At 40.6% G+C, this 21394-nt stretch overlaps 1 pseudogene; it reads left to right on the top strand.

Annotated features, from left to right (window-relative positions):
- The first annotated feature begins 18943 nt into the window (after nucleotides 1–18943).
- LOC111226068 lies at nucleotides 18944–20728 on the top strand (annotated as a pseudogene).
- Nucleotides 20729–21394: the final 666 nt, after the last annotated feature.

Below are 21394 nucleotides of genomic sequence, written 5' to 3'. Positions count from 1 at the left end.
AGATGGTCATGCCCATCAAGATAAGCAGGGGCTGTCTCGCCTGCTATCATAACTGTCTTTTTTGGTTTTTACATCACCTGTCTTCAACAGCTCCTGCTAAAATTAAGGAGAATTAATATTGCAGAGAAAGTAATTACCTGCACACACCTACATTGTCTTTAATTACTCCATGGAATTTGGATGGAAATTAGTGAATATGAAATTACATAATGTGAAATGATTTTTATTTGAGCCTCATGAATCCATCAGGAGCAGACATAACACTGTGTAGAGTAATAAACACTGCACAGTGTTCTATGTGGTTTGTGGATGAAATGTTTAAACTAAGCCTTTCAGTGTGTCAGTGTATCATGGTACAGTAGTTGCGCTGCTATGGGCTCCTAGATAGATTTACATTTTTGCTTTGAGATATGATTAATGCATGAACACTGACACTGGACACCTGAGTTAAAAAGTCTATTTTACACTTAACATGGCAGCCACACAAGCTTTGGGGAAATGGAAAGAAGTACAGTTATTCAGTGATCATTTGCAAATCAGTCTAACCATAGCAGGAAAAGTAACCCTTGCCTAGTTTGACCCTCATTACCTCATTGGCTCCTTATTACCATAGTCACTGTCATGGTTAGTTAGTTTAGGATTTGTGTCTTTATGGCATCATCAACAGAAGCTTAGTGGTAAATTTAACTATTGCTATGTCATATTGATAACATTATTACATTGTTATGTGTCCGCACTGGCAACAACCAAGGCTGGAGTCATTATGCTTTTGGGTTTATGTCCATCCCATTCTTGTAAATGCGGTATCTCAAGGGAAGTTCTGCAAACTTGTCCATAAATGTCCACTTGGAGTCAAGGATTAACTGATTAGATTTTGGTGGGAAAAGGTTCAAGGTCACAGTGATCTCAGGCTTTTGTGAATGCAATACATCAGAAACCCCTGGAGAGAATTTAATTACATCTGGCACAATATTTCAGGAAAGGGAGATTGTGACCATGTTTCCTGCAACTTGGCCGAGGCATGTGGTTCTACTTAAATCCTACATAAGTGCTTTCACCAAAGTCATTAGGATACATCATCTGGGAACCATGAGTGTATGTATACAATTGTCTGCAAAACCGCCTTGATATTTCATAGGAAAAGTGAAAAGTTAGACCAGATGGTGACACTATAGGAAAAGTCAATCACCAGCATCATTACAAATATCATTTGGACACCGTGAACATCTGTACCAAACATCACAGCAATCCATGCAGTATTTCAGTCTGGACCAAAGTGGTGGATCGACCGGCCAACGTTGGTTATGCTCCCCCCTTTAATTGTTGAGATCTGGGAATGAGGTGACATTGCTACAACAAAGTCCAACTGGGCAGATTAAGTAGACTCAATCCTACCAAAGCTACCAAAGCTAACACATTCTGACACTTTACCTGCACAATCTCTCTGAAAAATAAAAGGTTATATTAGAAATTAACTGAAAATTATCATCATAAAGACAAATACCATCATGTCAAACCAAACACCAAACTATAATAACTCACAGGTAGGTTCGATAAAACATGAAATGAAAATGTTGTAAAGAAGGCTAAAACACTATAAATTGTTGGGAAGCTTGCAGGGAAGTAAACTATAATTACCGCTTGCAAAGATTCATCACAACCTATGACACCTGACTGGAGGACAAATGATTTGCTGTGAACACCTGAACTGCAGTGCTTTGCTGTATTAGTTGGTCACTGTGGTAAATGGCTCACAGCACACTGGCTCTCTCTCCTCATCCAAATTGCATTTTCTGTTTTTTTTTGTTTGGCTTTTGAAATGTCATGAACATCAGCCATGCTGGTTTGTGTTGCTAACCTTGAAATAGAACCAAGCTTGTACAAACACAGGAAAGCAGTTTGAGGCAAAACATTAAATCATGCCAAAGTTATCTGGGATCCAAGATGTGGACCCAAAGGTCTGTTATGGGGTCATTTCAATATTGTGTGTCCTCAAAACTTTTAGCAGAATCCAATTTGGACTTTTTATGTTTATCAGAAACCTGGTTGAAACAAACATCACCACAAGGGGTTTATGTGGTATCAGGGTATAATATTTTGATGAAAAGTAGAAATGAAAAAAGTTTTATCATCAAATTGACCTCCAGTTTCTGTGCAAGTCAGATCGAGAGTATTATATAGGAATGATTACCTTTTCCCCACAGATGTCTTTTGTTGTTGTGGGGATTTATTAACTGCCATCTTGTAATGGAAGTGTTTTATGATAATTTTAAATGTTAAAGGAACAGAAAGACTTTGGTAAAAGAGTTTAGGGGATTTTAACCTATAGATCCCATATTTTACACTTTTTTCTTATCTTTTTTTCTGGTCTTTTATTTGAATTGTTTATCCATAAGAAGATATATTTGTGGTTTTAACAACCAAAAACCATCTCAATGTAGTTTTGCATCAACTCTCTCAGGAGCTCTAGTAACAGCAGGTCTGTGAGCCAATCAGAAGAGAGGAGGCTCTGAGCTTCTCTTTTGATTGGCTGACTGTTTACTGAGTGATCCAAGAATAACAGATTTCAGGTAAACACATGGGTTGGACGATGGGTTCGGGGGGCAGGACTTGGGGCATGGCTGAGAGCGGTGACTGTATAGTTGTGACATCACAAAGTTACAGAAGCAACCTGCCCTGAGGACATAGTGCTGCTCAGAGGGTGTATTATAACCTCTTGTCTTGTCAACACAACGATGGCCGAAGCTTTTGTCAAGCAAAAAAAATCACCACCACCAGCTCTCGGCAAGAAACTGTGTTTGGCGACAGAGAAAACTTACAAATAGCTCGCTAGTTTTTTTGTTTGTTTGTTTTGACCAGTTGAAGACCTGGCAACAACATTTGGATCAAGAGATGCTGTAACTAAACCATCATATTTGTTGTAGTTGGTGTAGTTGGGTGAAATTTATAGACAAAATATTTTGGACAATAGCCACTAGCTTGTTGCATGAGTGTAATTAATCCTGACACTGCCCTCATCTTAAACTCTGAACAGTCTCTGGATACTTGAACATTTCAATTGCACCTGAGACACACAATGTTCCCAACACTCCAGCTGCTGGAGTAAATTTTTCAAAACCTGTGTCTTCATGTCCCTTCAAATCAACATGTTCCTCCCTGTCTAACACCTCCATGCATTTCCCAAAGGGCATTTTGGGGATTTATGCTTGAAAATGAAAGCATACAACATTTGAAAGGTTTATGGTGTCAGTCTCTCAGTGAGTGAAACTCCTCTGATTCGGTACAGGCAAGACTGTAAAGGCTTTTTTTTCTTTTCTTTTTTTTTTTTTGAAACAGTTCAAAGTGAGTGCCAGAGTCCCAAAAAAGTTTTCTCATTTTTTGCAGTTTTGTGGCTGCAAATAATAGTGTCTACAGAAGAGATAACAAAATGTATACCAAGGTCAAAAGACTGCAGCTTCTAATATTTCGTAATCTTCATGTCATCCTCTATAGTATCTACTAAATTTACTGCAAAGAGCAGTCAGTCTTACAACCAGCACAAACGCTCATGTCATTCTCTCAGGCTTTTCTGCTGCAACTTTGGACATTTGCTAACACAAGAAAAATAGACTTTTATTTGTTGTGGAAAAGTCATGCAATTTTTTTCAACTGCGATAACAGCATGAGCTTTGTAATGGAAATGAGGCCAAAAAAAACACAGCAAGGCTGTTATTCATCTTCAAAGTTTCTGTTCGTAAGTCAGTGTCCTTGTCCTTTTCTGGAAATAGAGGATTTAAATGCATGGAAAGCTTAGATCTGCAATTACTTTTGTATTCTCTTACCATACCTTTGGGGGCATCATGAGAAGCTTCACAGCAGTGTGAGACACAGTGAACACTGAAATATTTAGAAAATGATTACTTTGCTTTTCTTTAGATTCCACTTTCTGGTTTTCCCATGTGAAAACAGGATGGGTTTACTAAGACAGGTTTGATCAACAATAAAAATCATTACATGGGTAGAGAGTATGCAGAAAAATTAACTTATGCCAAAACTCAGATTTTATGTGTTGACAGTTGACTGCTGACAGATATTAAGCTGAAGTCATTAACATCCCTTTATTCCCTGCATTAATTTAGGGATGTGGATGTGGTGGCAGTGATATTCCAGTTTCACATTTGTATGACTCCATCAATAAGCCTTTAATCTGGTACACTACTGGATGCAGTCTCTCACTGAGACCAACTCCAGCAGGTCCAATGGGCAGCTGTGGGTCAGGACGTAGACTGGGTTATCCGATGTTCACAGGGCTGGTGGGTCGATAGGATCCCCTTGTTGACGTGTTGAAGTGATCTTGAGCAAGTTGCTCCTAATGGGGAGATGAGGGCTTTATATGGCAGCTGTGCCACCATTGCTGTGTGAGTGAGAGGAAAATGGTAAGTGATTTGTCTGCTAAGCTAGAAAAGACCATTAGATCAATATATTATGTCCAAACACTTCCAGCTGTGTTACCCACACGCATAAGTCCTCAGCTGCAGATTTAAAGGACACAACGTGTTGTCAGCGGTCAGGTAGTGTAGTGTTAGGGAGACCAGTTTGGTTTCAAGAGATGACTTGAATTCAGCAGCAATTTCAGAAAAGATAAAACAATGAAGTTCAATATAACGCTCGTCTATCAGTGTTAAACTGATAGAGTCTATGAAATAGGAAAATTGTAAAAGCATTGGAAATGCAAGGCAGAGTGAAGGTGGTGTCTACTCATATCTTCCAGAATTAGTATCCTATAGAACCTCCCACTCATACCAACATAATCTTAGCTTTTAACTACATCGTTTGGTCTTCGCAGTGAATCATCCTGGCTATGGTGTCATCACATGACCCAAGCGAGAAATCTCGGTCCATGTGATAACATATTTATTTATGGGGTAGAGATCCTAACCTCTGTCCCTCTTCAAGGACAGTCTTGAACCGAGAAACGGTCACAGCATTGATTGGGGTCAAAGTCATAAAGCAGGAAACCAATAGAAAGCTTGTTTGTGCTGAAGGAGTATTAATTCACCTGAGGAAGGAGACCATCTTACGCCTCTGATGCACCAAATCATACGACACGGCAGCCCCATGAACGACAAAACACGGTCTGCAGAAAGAGAAAAGAGACGTTTTAATTTAATGAGGCCTTCAAGCTGTTTAATGTGACACATCTGTCCCTAGCCTCAGATAAAACAGTAAAACATGTGGAGGTAACAAACATAGTGTCACTGCCAATTCATAATTAATCTGGACAAACACACCTGTTGCGGGGCTCCATAAAATATCAATAATGGAGCTGCCGCATCCAGCACTAAATCATGTTTACCAAGCTGAAATTGTTTATATCACCAGCTGTAATGGCTGCTGAATATAAATACCCCATTTCATCCTCACTTGGAATAAGTTCTCTAGATTTTATTATGTAACACTATGAATATCAAATGAACAGATACTCAGTCCTTCACATTTTTATCATGTCATTGTGCTCTCACTCTTATCACAGGTGGCAAACACCCCTTTAAGTTTAGACCTGCAGCTCTCTAATGGCCACCCATGGGAGGGTTTGTGATCTCTCCAGAGAGAGATTACAAACTATTAGTGCCACATCTTGACTCGGCAGAAAACAGCGAGAAGCTCTGCGATGAAGGGTCAGCGAAAGGTCTTCTCAGTGATCTGCAATTGTCAACAGAGCCAATTTTGATATTTTTATTTTATATTTATTCAGCTTTATGGAAAAATTGATGGCAAAGCAAGAAATTACTGTGAGCACAATAATGATGAACACAATACCAAGTACCATCTTGTTCTGTGTATTTAATAGTTCATAACCCTATGGCCCATTTACTGACCGACCCACTGTTCACCAAGAAGTAGTTACAGCACATAACTCACCTTAAAAAGTCTGTAGCTTTTGCATTTATCATACATGGATTGAATAAACAAGACACCTGCTTTTATGTGAGCTTCAGAGGGGTGTATTTCTGAACTTTGGAGACAGCCAGGCTAGCTCTTTCCCCTTTTCCAGTCTTTTATGCTAAGCTAGGCTACTTGCCTAGTTGCCTTATTGGAGCTCAGCACTATGCTAAATGGAGGAATGTTATGGATGTAATTTTTGGCAAGAAAACAAATGAGAGGAGCAAAATATCCAACAATTTCTGTAAGACTAACACTGTGCTAAGACCCTTGTTACATCCCTGCACACATCATCGGGGTTGATGTTGAAAATGATTGAGTGACGGTTTGGCCAAAGAGTTCCCTTGGCCCTGGTCTAACAAATGTTTTATGCTAACAATAGGCTGTTAGACTCCTCATGAGGGTGTTACCCTTTCTAAATGAAAATGAATGAGAGGCAGTGTCTCTGCTCAGCTCGCCACATTTATTCTAGCTGTACCTGTAGCATGCATACATTCATTTTCAAAAACACAAGCAAAATAATTAGAAATGTGGTCAAGCAAACAAAACCGTACAGAGATAATGGAAGACAACTTCCTGTCTGCAGACAGATGTGTCTGCGTAGTAACTGTCCGCGTGTGCTCACCTTCTTGTCAGGTGATGTATGCCATTAATGATGTCGATCAATCAATCAAACTTTATTTGTAGAGCACTTTTCACACAGGTTATGCTGTGCTTCACAGATGACTGATAAGCTGAAATTTGAATTAATTATTTATTTTATTCCTCTTAAAACTACCCTGTGTAGGTTTTATATACACCTAATCGTTTTAATTGTTTTATCTGTTTTTATTGTCTTTGACACCTAAGTTATTAATTGTGAGAGCACAGAGAGAGGGAGAAAGGCAAGATGGTCAGGGAGCGAGAGAGGGGGAATGACATGCAACGAAGGGCCTCGAACCCATCGCTGCTGCGGTTAGGACTAAGACTGTGGTACACGTCCTACCGCCCCGCCATTGAAACTTTGTCTATTTTATTGCTTCCTTTGTCAATCACTTTGTGACATGGATTTTGAAAATTATTAGTAATGGGCCAAAAGAGTGATATAATTAAAAGATAAAATAGCATTACATGTGTTATGCCTCACAGATAAGATAGATAGAAACCATAGAAATGAAACCATATTTACAATGAGGTTTACTGGTATTTAGCTGATTATAGTCAGGTTGAACTGAACTGTACATCATATCCACAGTGGATATACCTCCTGATCTGTTTCTGCTCTCTTGACATTTGCCTGAATATCACGAGCTTGTGACACAATGTAAGACAAAGGCATGGGGACCCTCTCTCCATGCATCAGCACCCCAGAGGATAGTGGCTTCTAACTTTTTTTTTTTTTCCCTCGTGCGGTCTGTCACCATCAATGTCTTGTCTCCTCCTGTGCGTGTAATACAATTCAAACTGCAGTTTGTCTGGAAAAAGCCAGCCACCATTACCACCACCAGACACTGTATGCAGTTTTGTTAACATCAAGGGCATGCATACACCCGCAGGCTGTGTCTTCAGCACTGCTGATTTTGCCGGAGGTTCATCAACAGGAAGGGAAAGGCGTTTGTCATGTTATGTGTGCAATTGAAATTCGAAGGGATTTTCTCCGATGCTCCTCTCAGCTCAGTCCTGCAGGAGTCATCTCTCCTGAGACACTGGGCTGATTTCTCCACTTTGATTTAGGAATACATTACCAGTTTGCTGTGGCTCATAACTTAAACACAGGGTCAGTGATTTCCCACACATATTCACTCCTCGTCACATAAGCCCTTTTTCCACTGGTCAAAACAGCTGTTAAGACCCACTTACATCAGGCTTTTGTCGGCAATGTGAAAGGCTAAAATTAACATTCACACCTGGGTCAAATGAGTCTGCAGTAGACGCTGATGTAAAAACAACACGTGGGTGAACAAACTAATTTTGCACCCCTGCTGTGACGTCTTTCAGAGCTCAAACGCTGTTGACATACCTGTCACCTGTCCAGCACGGTGCTGTTACATCAGAAACACCACGGCTACACTGTGCTCGAGGATGGAAGAGTGAGCTGCAGCCCCAAAATAAGTTTTTAAAAACACACAATGACCAATTGAAGCGTCTCACACGGTGGCTGACGATGGTAACACAATACTCAACGTTGTGTGAGCGTGGTGGCTGCAGCTCTGTCTCTCTACAAAGAGTTTACAGGTTGCTGGAATGTTGGATTCCTCTTATTTATTAATTCATTTCAGATTCATTTTTGACAGCAAACGTCACTATGTCACTAAGTGTCACTGTCTCCACATGCAGCTGCTAGCATGGTTAAAATATAGTATATATATTTTTTCTGTATCATATTCAGATTCAGCCTAGACATAGACAACTATAGTGGAAGGTGTCAGTTTCATGTAATGTTGCTGGTATGATGTCAATATGACTATCAACAGGTCTTTTGTCTGTCTGTTTCTGCAGAGAGAGACGTGCGTTCCATCCGGAAAAACAGGACGAATATTTAGATCACGACACGCAGGCGCGACACGTGAGACACAGCCAGTGTGTGTCCGCTCTAACCTGTAAATCATCATGTCCGCAGCCACCACGCTCACGCCACGCACCTAATGTGTTCCTAGTGACAGCTCACTCTCTCTCCTTTTGTCTGTGTGTGTGTGTGTGTGTGTGTCTGTGTGTCCTCTGTAACTGCATGTGGTGACATCACTCCTTGCAGTTTGTGTATGTCCTCAGTCTGAACAGGCAAGTGGATAAAGGTAATAATCATCGTTTTTTAGCAGGTGTAGCCGCGTTTAAAAAACCTACCTGCTGATTTTGGTGTAAAAATACAGACACTTGGTCCCCTTTGCACTTTTTAACACAGTGGGTCCCCCTTTAGTGTCTTTTTTCAGCATGCAGAGTGCACTACAGTATTATTGCACTTTTCAACCCTGTCTCCTGCAAATAACGTTTCTATACGACTGAACTGCAACACCAAATACGTTTAGTAAGAAACTGGATCATGTTCAGAGGCAACATATTTTTGGAATGAATGAAGTGCTACGTTTATGAACAACAGTGCAGGTAGTTGTGGCAGGCGTACACAGCAGAGAGTGGGGGTCACATCCAGACTGTTGTCTGTGGCTAAGACTGTGTTCTGGTTTAATGCAGAAAAAGTTCACTGTGACTTCAAAGTCATAATGTGGTCTTGCCCCATATACATCAGAGTGAATTTGAAGTCTATCAGACTACCCCGCATATTGAAAAATGACACTAAAGGGGCACCCGGTGCGTTATAAAGTGATGCTAAGGGGCCCTGACCCAGTGTCCCTATGTGACGACTGGGGAGTAAGTCTGCCCTCTGATTTCAGGTTGTCTGCAGCCTGCTGTACTTGGTCAGTGTCATCGACAATGTAGAGTGTGTGACGGGTCACCGGCTTCTCAGCCTGTCAGAGGGAAAAGAGCGTGGGATAAATATGCTGGCCTCTCCCCAAGTCTCTCACCTGAGGAAATGCTCCATCATACAGAGAGAATAGAGTAAATGGACTCCACCAGCTCTGGGACAGGATTTATTACAACAATTTGGGTCAGAGACTTGGACAAAAAAAAACTAATGGTGAAGTACAAATGTGCAGCAGGCAGTGAGGCACTAATAATATTAAAATATTAAATATATCTAAAGTGATCCATTGAAAATGTCCCTAATAGCTTGCTCATGTTCCCATGCTCTTACACTGCAGCTTTGGCTAATATTTCACCTTCCTTTCACTAATGGGATTATACTACAAAAGCAGGAAGTGGCCAATGGAGGTAAATGCCTTTGATCTGTTGCTTGGACAAAGCCTTCAGCGGCTGAAGTGACAGCACTAAGGAATTAGACTCCGCCAATTCAACACATGTACAAATCTGTGTGGCTTTCTGGTTTCTCTGAGTATTTACCTCAAATTTGCTATATTTTTATTCAATCACTCAGATAGTCAGCCAGCCAATCAGTCACCCAATCAGAAGAGAGACTCAGAGCCTCTCCTCTGATTGGCTCACCAAACCTGTTGCTAGAGCTCCAGAGAGAAGCCTGAGAGAGGAGACTACTAAGTACATCACAGCTTCATGGACAGTGTTAAGGGTGAAATAGCACAAGCAAACAATGTTGAAGCATGTTGCGCCATAGCAGTCCATGGTCATGCATTTTAATATGCAATTAAAGATATAATCAGGTAAAGGCCCCCTGTTTTTCACCACTAGCAGTGCTATGGAACATTGATGTTATAAGTGGGTCCCCATTGTGCATGTCTCATACACAAGCACTCAAGTGAAGTGATTCACATATAGTATATTCACATAATATCAGTGAAAAGTTTGGACACACCTTAATGGGAAAGTGTGTCCAAAACTTTTGACTGCTACTGTTCATAGCACCAGTTTCAAGTTAGCCATTCTGCTAAATGACAGCAGCAGTCTGCGCAGCAATGTCCCAGCAGAGGGGAGGTAGAGGAAGACAGCAGTCAAACATGGATGTAAACGATTTAAATGATAAAAATGGCTTTCAACTTCCAATGAACTGTGTTGATCACATCTATGTTTCTTGTGCATTGGTCTGGCGGAAGAAGATGACATCTCCGTTCTTAATCCCATCTAAAAAGCTGTGATTGGCTTGGTTGTTTTTCCCACTGATGACCACAACACCAGATACCTGAATCGCTGAAACAAAGATGTAGGTATTAATTCAGAGATTTTGCCTATACAACACAGGAACATGATGTTTCTACTGGAACAATGACAATCTATAAAATAACAATAATATTACAAAGTGCCTATACCAACTCTACAATTGAATTTGAACTCTGTGGCTCTGGTCTACTTCCACCTCAGTTAGTAGAGCTGGCAAGCAGTTTGACTGCAGCAGCAGTTGATGAATGGTTCAAATTATCCAACACATCAGAATATTTTCTCTTCTGTTTTTTTTTTTTTTTGGACATAGTAATTATAACAAATGAAGTCCGGACAGAGTCAGATTCTTTGCTATTCTTCTGCATATGGAGAACAATTAATTCCTAGTGAAGGGTCCAATTCGAAGACAAACGACTCGACTTTACTTTCCTGTACACATAACGCTAATCTTTGCCAAAGAATTAATGTGATGCAAAGAGCTGCTGACTGCAGGATATTTATCTCCGCAGCACAATGTTGAACATAATTTGATTTTGCTCGCTACTTCATGCTATTGTTTCTAATAAAATGTGATCTTATCTGACAGTAAACAAACAGTGCCATGCTGGCAACATATCCATATCACAGTGATCTAAGCCATTTACTCTTTGTCAGTGTACATCATGAAAATCTAGTTATGTGCAAATAATGTTATCTGTCATGTTATTGCAGAAGTAAACTCCAGTGCAATTAATATTGATCTTAAAATCCACACACATTATAGGATTATAACATCCAGTTTTATGAGAGGAAGGCAGCGTTGATGAACAACTCAACATGTATAGACCTAATAATATGCTTGTCTACAGTATGCTCCTGTTTTACATGAGTAAACCAGCCATATTACTGACAAATGTTAAAGACAAATGGATTCTGGGAAATCCATCCTGAAGTTTTCACATATGAATCAGTGAGCTAACCATATTAGGCAACCTCATAAAGACACCATAAATACTTCTGGCACTGTAGAAAATGCCCACTGTACATACAGCAGAGTGAAAAAGGACATGTGACCATGCCTTAACCATGTTAGCAATGTGGCTCAGTAATTGCTCAGCCATACTTTAGCATATTGACATTCTTAATATAGCATTTAGCTCAAATGATGAAAATTGAGCCCGATCTCACAATTTAGAGTCAAGCCTAAGCCTAACAGTTCCTTTGTCCAACAAATTTTCCTCCTATTTTCTTTTTTTTGTGTGTTTGAAATGAGAATTACTACAGTGGCCCTGACAGCACAGCACACTGCAACTTAAAGGGATGGTTTGGGTTTTTTTGACGTGGGGTTGTGTGAGGCACATGAATAGTCGGCACATTACCTGCATTAGATCCTGGGCAGCAGGATCCTAGTTAGATTTGACCGGAGGCACCCGGCAGACTAGCAGAGCATTCATTTCTTAACAGGTGTTTTATTGCTGTGCTGACGTGCTGCAGTAAGTGTTTTGTTTCATTTCCGGTTGCTGGTGTTTCTGTTATTTGTTTGATACATTTGGAAGAGAGTGGTTATTTCTGAGGAAACTTCTTGGTTGAGCCTGGTATAGAAATAATTTGTAGGGAAGATGCTTTGGCATCCCAGCGTAATCAAAACCTGTGGTGCATTTGCATCTGTTGGGGAAAAGGTTCTGTAGTGCTGTTTGCCTCAGAGCCGAGGTGCCATTTAATAGAAGAGTGTACATTCGGGCGAAAAAGAAAATTCAGATTTTGTCTTAAGGAAAAATGTTTTTTACTTGATTGTATGCAATCTTAATCTGTCTTATTTTAATGTTTTTAATTATCAATTATTATTATTAAATGTATTTCCCTGCATCTATGAAGCCTTGCGCATTGCCTTCTGTCTGATTACATACACGAGCCCTGTCTCAGAACACACGTGGTATGCTGTCAAAGAATGCATGACAAGCACACAGAGAGGGTTGGTAAAAACTTAATGGCTACTGATGTGGCGACCCACCTAGATTTCCCTCGGTACTTCGGATGGCCAGTCTGACTATGGAACAATCTGTATTGCCATCGCTCATGCTCCTGTGACAATAGCCTATTTATTTTTATGTTAACAGCACATTGTGCTATTGAATTTTAAGATTATTCTCTATTAAACATTGAAGTTTATAGTGTTTTGGCATGGCTGGCTGAGTGGCGCTATCCATGGTACTGAAAGCGGGATTTGATTCTGGCCTGTTATATTTGCATTTCACATTTTGTTGTGTATGATCACATCCCCCATGTGTCGGCATGAGAAAAGGACAAGACATTCTGGACTTGTATTATATATCACTTCATCACAGTTTATTAACATGTATATTGAAACACTTGAGGATAAGGGCTACACAGATTCATACACTTATTACTTGGAGTTATTTTTCTTGTTAACATCCCCAGCCACTTTTGACAGATGATAAATAATTTGTTATGTCTCTAATGAACACTTGTGATTCGAGTGATTGGGAAGGCTTTCTCAGTGCAGTGGAGGAGATCACGATGTCCTTGTTTTTCATCCAGATGTCAGAAGCCTAATGGAACATCCATCAGGACTTCACCTGGTCATTCATACTCAGTCTGTGCTGCTGTTGCTTCTTTCTCTTATGTCAAGTTCTCTTCCTCTCATAGCTCCTTGTCTTAGATGGACATGTGAGGGCTTCTTTCAAAAACGAGTTGCTTCTTTGAAGAATTTGACACCGCTTAGCTTTTACTTCTTTCATCCTTGCCAGTGATCTGAAGTACAACTCAAAGAATCTTGGGGTTTATTAATGCATTCTGATCTAATTACTGAGATCTGTTGTATAAAATATAAAGTGTCCAGAGTCTCAGCTGGAGTGCTGTGGGACATTACTGTATCACGTTCCAGTAGCAGAATGTTGAAGAAAAATGTTTGAAGGTATGACCTTTTATAATGTATATTATTTTTCTCCTGCTCCTAGATATGTAGTCTACTAAATACATTTTTGTTGTTCAGTGATACATTTCTTACAGGATTTCCTCCTTATTCAGTTTTTGCCTTGAGTGATGTGCGGTCCATGTTAATTTGCCCCAAACTGTGAAAAGAGAGCTGGAGTTCTCACATCACATCCAGGATACTTTCTTTTCCACATGCTTCTGCAATCTCTTATTCATCATTTCTTTCATCGGTCTTTCTGAAAAAATGAGATGGGTCCTGGAGTTTACTTTCCATATTCTAAGATGAATTGGCATCAGCTACAGTGCTGCTATAAGAAAGTGAAATCTTGAAACCTTCCCTTGTTAAAGGCCGATAAAAACCAGAAATACTCAAACTAAGTATTAACAATGTAAGATTGTTTTTTCAAAAAACTGCCATATCAAGACATACAAACAGCCACATGCCACACCGTGGTTGTTTTTACTTATTAGTGTAATTAAAAATGGCAAAAGGATTTTGAATGAATCTTTCTTACATCTGAAACAAAGGAACAGAATTTGGGACCAGAGTCACTTTTGTTCTCTATGTATAAGCTACACACGTTACGCTACTATGTTAGCTATAGATGTGCCTTTGTGCAGCTCACCCTCTACCTCCAGATATTTCCCTCTAGTTCTCACTCGTACATTTATTAATGAAAATCCAAAAAGCCCAAGGGTTATTGTTTGCTCAAGTTTAAACATTTTAAACACACGGATGTATCTTCTCCTCAGTTTGCGCTGTTGACTACAAAGGTTAGCCAGTTTTCTAATGTTTGCCTGCCCAACTAAATATTTTACAAAACAGTTATACAGCTGTCGACTACAACAGCTAATTAGCAAACATTCCCAACTAAATACATTGCATTTATAATGGTTTGAAGGGTAACAGGCACAAGGAAAGGCACCCAAAAGAAAGCCAAACGCATATTATCCCTTATATGAAACAAAGTATCTCAGTGCATGGCCCACATCCACATCAGTATGAAAGCAGCAGTTATTGTACAGACTGTCCTCCTGTGAAATACGAGCCCATAAGTTATCTGTGCAGCAACTTATTATGACCCACACTTATGTTTTGTTGCTAGGCGACATATCGTGACCATAGTAATTATGACAGGAGTGAAGGGAAAACTGTGGTGACGAAGAGTAAAGAGCGACAAAGTGGGTGTTTGTAAGAAGTTGGGGTGTGACACAGGAGAGGAGTGTTCGATTCCCCATGTTAAAGTAGCAGTTTATGTTGTTTCTTTTATCCACGACTGTTCGACAAACTTATTTCTAATTATTATTTCTTATTATTCTAATAGCACAACAGTCAATTTAAAACCAAGAAGTTGATGAATTGTACTCGCTGAAGAGCTTTACCTTTCACATTACATTTGTCATTATCTGAAAAAACTTGGCTTCATGGAACTGACAGTTAGGAAAATTAAAATTCTCACTCTACAACCTTACCATATAATTAATTGATATATTAATTGTTTTTTTTTTACTGTATAAAACGTCCAAACAGATGTGCCAGCAGTATCAGCAAAGTGTGTGCCACACAATCTGATGTACTGCTCTAATGATAGTTCATAGATGTGTTTCTAACCGATGCTGCGATTCAGCAGAATGTGATGTCAGAATGAAGTACGTCCCAGAGCTGTTAATTCATGCTCCATCTTCCCTCAATTCCTCGTCTGTCAGCATCCCTCTCTGATTCCTCACCTACACTTTTAATTGAATGTCAGTCAGAATGAAGAGGAAGTGTTCAGGGGACGTAATGGTGTGGTACAGTGGGGTGGAGGCGGATGTGGGTGTAGGGGGAATCAGGTTTTCACTCCAGCCTTCTAATCAAGGAGTGATTTACACCTGGGAGCCCAGGTGAAAGCAATTAATCTGCCGGTGAGAGAGAGAGAGAAAAACAAAAAAACAGTAGTTTGGATTCAAACGACTGAAACATTACTGTAAGGAACCTACACACTGTGTGATATGTAATAACATAATGTACTAACAGCAGTCTTGATGTTTCACAGACCTTTCGCCAAGACATTTTGACAGGTCACAATAGGAAAAAGCAAAGGTGTAAATCATAAAAGGAGTGATGGCTGCATTCCACTGAGCTGCTTCAGTTTCAGGATCCCGGTGCTGTTCATGCTGGCTCACTGTATCACAGTCATAACTTACTTGAACGCTTAAATAAAACTGAGCAGTCTTTCATTTTATTAATTAGATCTTAGAAAAGATAACATTAAATATTACATCGATTTTGATAGTGACAAATGAGGTGCCGGATCCAATCAAATAGGTGCCGGTCCCACCCTGAGAGCTCCCGCATGCTGTTTGGCAGGAGCCGGCACAAATTAAGGTCTGGATAGGGGCAAATTTTGCACTGAAGTTGAAAGTATTCCCACTCACACAATTATGATCATGTAAATTTGCACCCACCTGGGTGAATTTGTGTCTACTCGCACCTTTTTATTGACTCTGAATGCAATCACGCCACCACTGAAACATGCTTCCTGTTCTGTCTGAGCAGTGCAATAGTTAGTGAAGTTACATTGATGGATCAATATGCAAGTAGCATTTTAATGTTGGTGGAGGTGGAGCTTCTTTTAAGCACTTGGTATACAGTTAGGTGGGTTTATCCAGTCTCTGCCTACCTTGGGACGGAGTCCTTTCAAAAACCTTGAGCGTTGTGGAATTACTAATGGGTTAGGGAAGAAGAAATTACAAGTTTTTTGGGGGGCTTTTCTCAATTTTTTTTTCTTTTTGTGAAATAGAGTTTTAGCTCTTCAGGCCTTGAACAATTATTTATTTATTTAATTATTTTTATGGGATAAGTTTAGAGGAAAAATGCCACTTTGGCTGAATTGCTAACAACTCATAGACAACATGAAATGTGACAAGGAGCCCCAGTTAAACCCTGGTCTTTTGTTTAGTAGTCCGAAGCCTGACAGGTTAGGAACAGCTTTGATCTTTAATAATACATTGTACATACTGTACTACATTGTATTTTCTTTTACATTGTTTTTCATGAAACATGTCATTTTCCAAAGTGAGTTTCTTTTGCTGTCAGATGAATGCAGTGAAGCAAAACGAACAGGAAAAAAGATTTTTTTCCTGTTTGAGAGTATAAAGTAGCAGAAAATAGAAATAGCCTACTCAAAGTTCAAGTAACTCACAATTGCCCTTAAGTACAGCACTTGAATAGCCAATGAATTCATTTCTTAAAACAGCATTTTGCTGTGTGGGAGTTAAAAAAGATTTTCTTGGACTCAAATCCTTGTGAAAGTATTGGTGTCATGATTTTATTAGAGAAATGTCCACATCAAATGTCCTGAAAAATGTGTTGTGCTGTTTAAAGACTAAATAAAACCAAACATTGTAGCATTTACCATCTATTTCTGTCTTCACAAATGAACTCTTAATTCTGACTCATAAATATAAATAATGCATGTAGAAGGAAATTAACTTTGGTGTCCATATACAGCAAATTACTGTACACACTAAACTCTTAGGGCAGCATTTATCTTTGTTTCAAGAACCATTAAAAAGCATTCGAGCATTTTCATACAGTGCTTCTTATCTGTGGAATGAATTCTGCTCTGTGGTTAATAAGACCGGCTCTAGTGAGACATTTAAATCCAGTCTTAAAACACTTTTTCTTACTCACAGTTGATCTGTTTAATTCAAATGTTTGCAACTGCCAAAAGCACAGTAGCCAAATAAACACAAACTGTATGCATCAATCAGAGTTGAAGCTAAAACAAAGGTTCCCTTGACTTTTATTAGGTGTCGCCTTGACAACCACTTACTGCGCCAAGGACCTGGAACATTTTTCCCTCAGTATTGTTTACTGTTTCCTCATCCTCACATCCTGGCTCATCAGGGATCTTATAGGCAGTCCTGGAGTTGTCTCATCACCACACATGGTACTTGGCAGAGGAGCCAAGCACTCTTGGAATAAATTGGTCTCTTTTCTGACTGGGATGCTGGTTGGTGATTTAAGTGCGCTCTCCAACTCTAGTGCCTCAGTCATTTAACTTTTCGGCCCGTGTGCAAGCACCAAGTCACCTCCCCATGCAGAAGTCTATCTGACCCAGGGAACCAGTGTAATGACTCAAGGTTAAGAGGACTGCTTGAGGAACCCCTCAAAGACACACTAATGTGGCTTGGTGACGTTGCTTCCAGTGATCATGTTTTGTGATTTTCCATGAGACCAACAACTGCTGTCTGCTAACTCTCCTATCTGTTGCTGGTTATTCTTCTCAATCTCTGCTCTTAAAATGTTACTCATCTTCTGCTACTCACTGTGTTCTAACTCATGATTTAGGACTTGTCACTTTCTACTTCGAAACAATCTTAGTGTTAGCGGGTAGTCTGTTGCCGTCCTATTAGTTAAACTCCTAGCCTAGCCTACTAGCTCAGTAGGTGGTGCGGGGTTTATTCATGTTCGCTGGTGTGGTAAGGCTTGCATGTGTAAGCAACCGGGTGTGTGGCCTGTTGGTAGTCTGGTTAGCCTGCGTGGTAGAGCAGGCTGTCCACTGATCGCAGGCTTGGCAGTTCAACACAGCTTAACACTGAACCCCAAGTTGCTCTGGATGGCAGCGCAAAGCGCCTTCCATGGCGCCTCCACTGCCATTGGTGTGTGTGAGAATGGGTGAATGAGTCGCAAAAAATTTTAAAGCACTTTGTAAACTGTTAGGGTAAAAAGGTGCTTTTTAAAATGATTTACGCTAGTAATAGCGTGGTCTCTACATCACTTGCAATGTTAGATTAGCATTGGCAGCTACCTAGAGACCCCAGCGCTGCTATTTTATCCAGAAATATAGATGGGGTTTAACCTTGTGTGGTGTTCGGGTCTGTGGGACCCGTTTTCCTTTTTTATCAAAAGAAAAATTATATGATTAAGTATTTATTCAAACTCAGACTCATTGGCCTTGGCTCATTTTCTGTGAAGAACATTTATCAGAACACATTTTCAATGACCACACATTGTACACCCCCCTACACATTTCTATTACATACAGGATGTTCGGGTTCACTGGACCCGGGGCTAATAAAAGTATGGAAATTGTTGGTCCTGTGTACCTTCACTCTGTCCTCCTCCTGTCTGGGTCAGCTGTTAGTGTGTGTGTGTGTGTGTGTGTGTGTGAGAGAGAGAGTGTGTGTGTGAGTGAGATTGTGTGAGTGTGTGAATGTGAGTTTTGTGTTTCTGCCACTGCCGTTCCCACACAAGGTTGCAACATTGTTGCAAAGTTCAAGCACCAACATCTGTCTGCTGTCACATTCCCGTACATCTTACCCTCTGTCTTGCGGGAACCAATCTTTATTTTCTCATAGTCTATTCCAGCTGCAAATTGGGGGCGGGACACTATAAATATAGCTTTGCCAGTGTGGTTCCTTATCACAACTGATCAAGATGGCCAAAAGATTCTCTTTTCAGAGGGCCTTGCAATTGGTTTTTGAAGAGAGTGAAGCTTTTGATGATGAGGTAGGCCTGGAGGAAGAGGTTTCAGAATGTGAGGATCACATTTCTGAAAATTCAGAGTCTGACAGTGACTTAGAAGAAGCGGATGAGATTGAGCATCAGCTAGCTCCAAAACGAAGACGAGCCACAGGACCAGCCCGTCAGCAGTCAGCCCCTGGACCAGCCCGTCAGCAGCCAGCTCCAGGACCAGAACTGATTTCAAAAGATGGTAAAATTGAATGGTCTTCTTGCCCAAGAAATGAGCCACCCCGCATTGCTGCCAATGTGATCAGGATGCAACCAGGGCCAACACGGATGGCAATTACTCATGTTCATGACATCAAGTCTTCTTTTGAGCTTGTCATCCCAGATTCCATCCAGAAAATTATTCTGGATTGCACTAATTTAGAAGGAAGGCGTGTTTTTGGAGAGACGTGGAAGGAGATGGACCAAACCCATTTACATGCTTACTTTGGGGTTCTTACCCTTGCTGGAGTTTTCAGGTCCAAAGGGGAATCCACAGAATCCCTGTGGGATGCAGAAAATGGCAGAGAAATTTTCCATGCAACAATGTCTCTGGAAAACTTCCACATAATTTCCAGGACCATCCGCTTTGATAACCGAGATGACAGACCAGCTCGACGGCAGAGAGACAAGCTAGCTGCCATGAGGACAGTGTGGGACGAGTGGGTGCACCGCCTCCCCCTGTTTTACAGTCCTGGGCTTGATGTCACCATTGATGAGCAGCTGATGCCATTTAGGGGCCGCTGCCCCTTTAGGCAGTATATACCATCTAAACCTGCAAGATATGGTATCAAGATCTGGGCTGCCTGTGATGCCACTTCCTCATATGCTTGGAACTTACAAGTCTACACAGGGAAACCTGATGGAGGAGCCCCTGAGAAAAATCAAGGAATGAGAGTTGTCCTGGACATGACTCAGGGACTCAGTGGACACAACATCACATGCGACAATTTTTTTACCTCGCACAAGATGGGACAGGAGCTTCTAAAGAGGAAGCTGACCATGGTGGGAACGATACGGAAGAACAAGTCTGAGCTCCCACCCCAACTGCTGACTACAAAGAACAGGCCTGTCAACTCTTCCAAGTTTGTGTACACGGCTGACACGTCCCTGGTATCCTATGTGCCAAAGAAAGGCAAGAATGTGGTACTCATGAGTACACTGCACCAGGGATGGGAGAATCTGTGGCCAGGAGCATCAAAAACCAGAGATCATCCTGGATTATAGTGCCACATAAGGAGGGTTGGACAACATGGACAAGCTGGTGACTACCTACAGTTGCAAAAGGAGGACCCTACGCTGGCCACTGGTGATATTCTTTAACATGTTGGACATCTCAGCGTACAACGCCTTTGTCATCTGGATGGCACTGAACCCAGAGTGGAACAGAAGGAAGCTCCAGAGGAGACGCCTCTTTCTCGAGGAACTGGGAAAGGCACTGGTGAGACCTCAAATCCAGAGAAGACAACATGCTCCGAGAACCGCAGCCTCTGCAGCCATCATGAGGAGGATTCAGGAGGAGAATGTTGGTGCCCCATCCACCCGACCTAGAGAACCACCATCTGCAGAGCCTGAAGTAAGTGTGTGATGCTGTTGCAGCACATGTCTGACACTCATGCCTTGCGAGAGAGAGAGGTGTCAGTAAAATTCCTGATCTTTTCATTATTCTAGGTTGCGGCCAGCAGCAACAAAAAGAAGTGTGCTGCGAAGTGATGGACAGAAAAACACAGTATACATGCTTCAAGTGCAAGAAGTACATATGCAACACACACACAGTAAAACTCTGCCCCTCATGTGTTGTATAGGCTGGTATGAAAAGGCAATGTGTTCAATGGGGCTGATGTGTTGTCTAAACTGACATGGTTACTATATGTGTTCAGCTTGTGTTGTGTAAACTGACCTGAATGTGTTAAATTTCAAATGATGTTCAAATAAATGAAAATCAATAGTTACAAAAAAACCTTGCTTCATTTGTAAATTTGTTGAATTTTTTCCAATCTTATCTTGATTGTAATTGATTTTCTTTTTTTATTACATTTTATTAAAAAACAAACAAAAGCGAGTAGTACTTTAATTTGTAAATGTGATCAAAGAAAGGGCAAATATTAACCATACCAGTATATGCTGTTTACTGTATATTGCTTGTAATTGGGATGAAGTAAACATCTGTTAAGTATTTTAACAGAAAATTGTTTGATTGTGTTGAGAGACACGCCAACACTGGCTGAGTAACAAAAATATGAACATCACACAAGGGTTAAGTTAGGTTTGACAATAGGGTCTCACCCATGACTTGATTCTCCAGCATAATGTGGATATGATTGACTAATGTCAAACATGGCTTAAAAAAAGCATTTCTTTTTAACATTAAATGAAGCG

Source organism: Seriola dumerili, unplaced genomic scaffold (assembly GCF_002260705.1).
Source record: "Seriola dumerili isolate Sdu_G_001 unplaced genomic scaffold, Sdu_1.0 BDQW01000149.1, whole genome shotgun sequence".
Classification (NCBI taxonomy): Eukaryota; Metazoa; Chordata; class Actinopteri; order Carangiformes; family Carangidae; genus Seriola; species Seriola dumerili.
The sequence above is the reverse complement of the archived record's forward strand: the minus strand, read 5'-3'. Positions and strand labels throughout refer to the sequence as shown.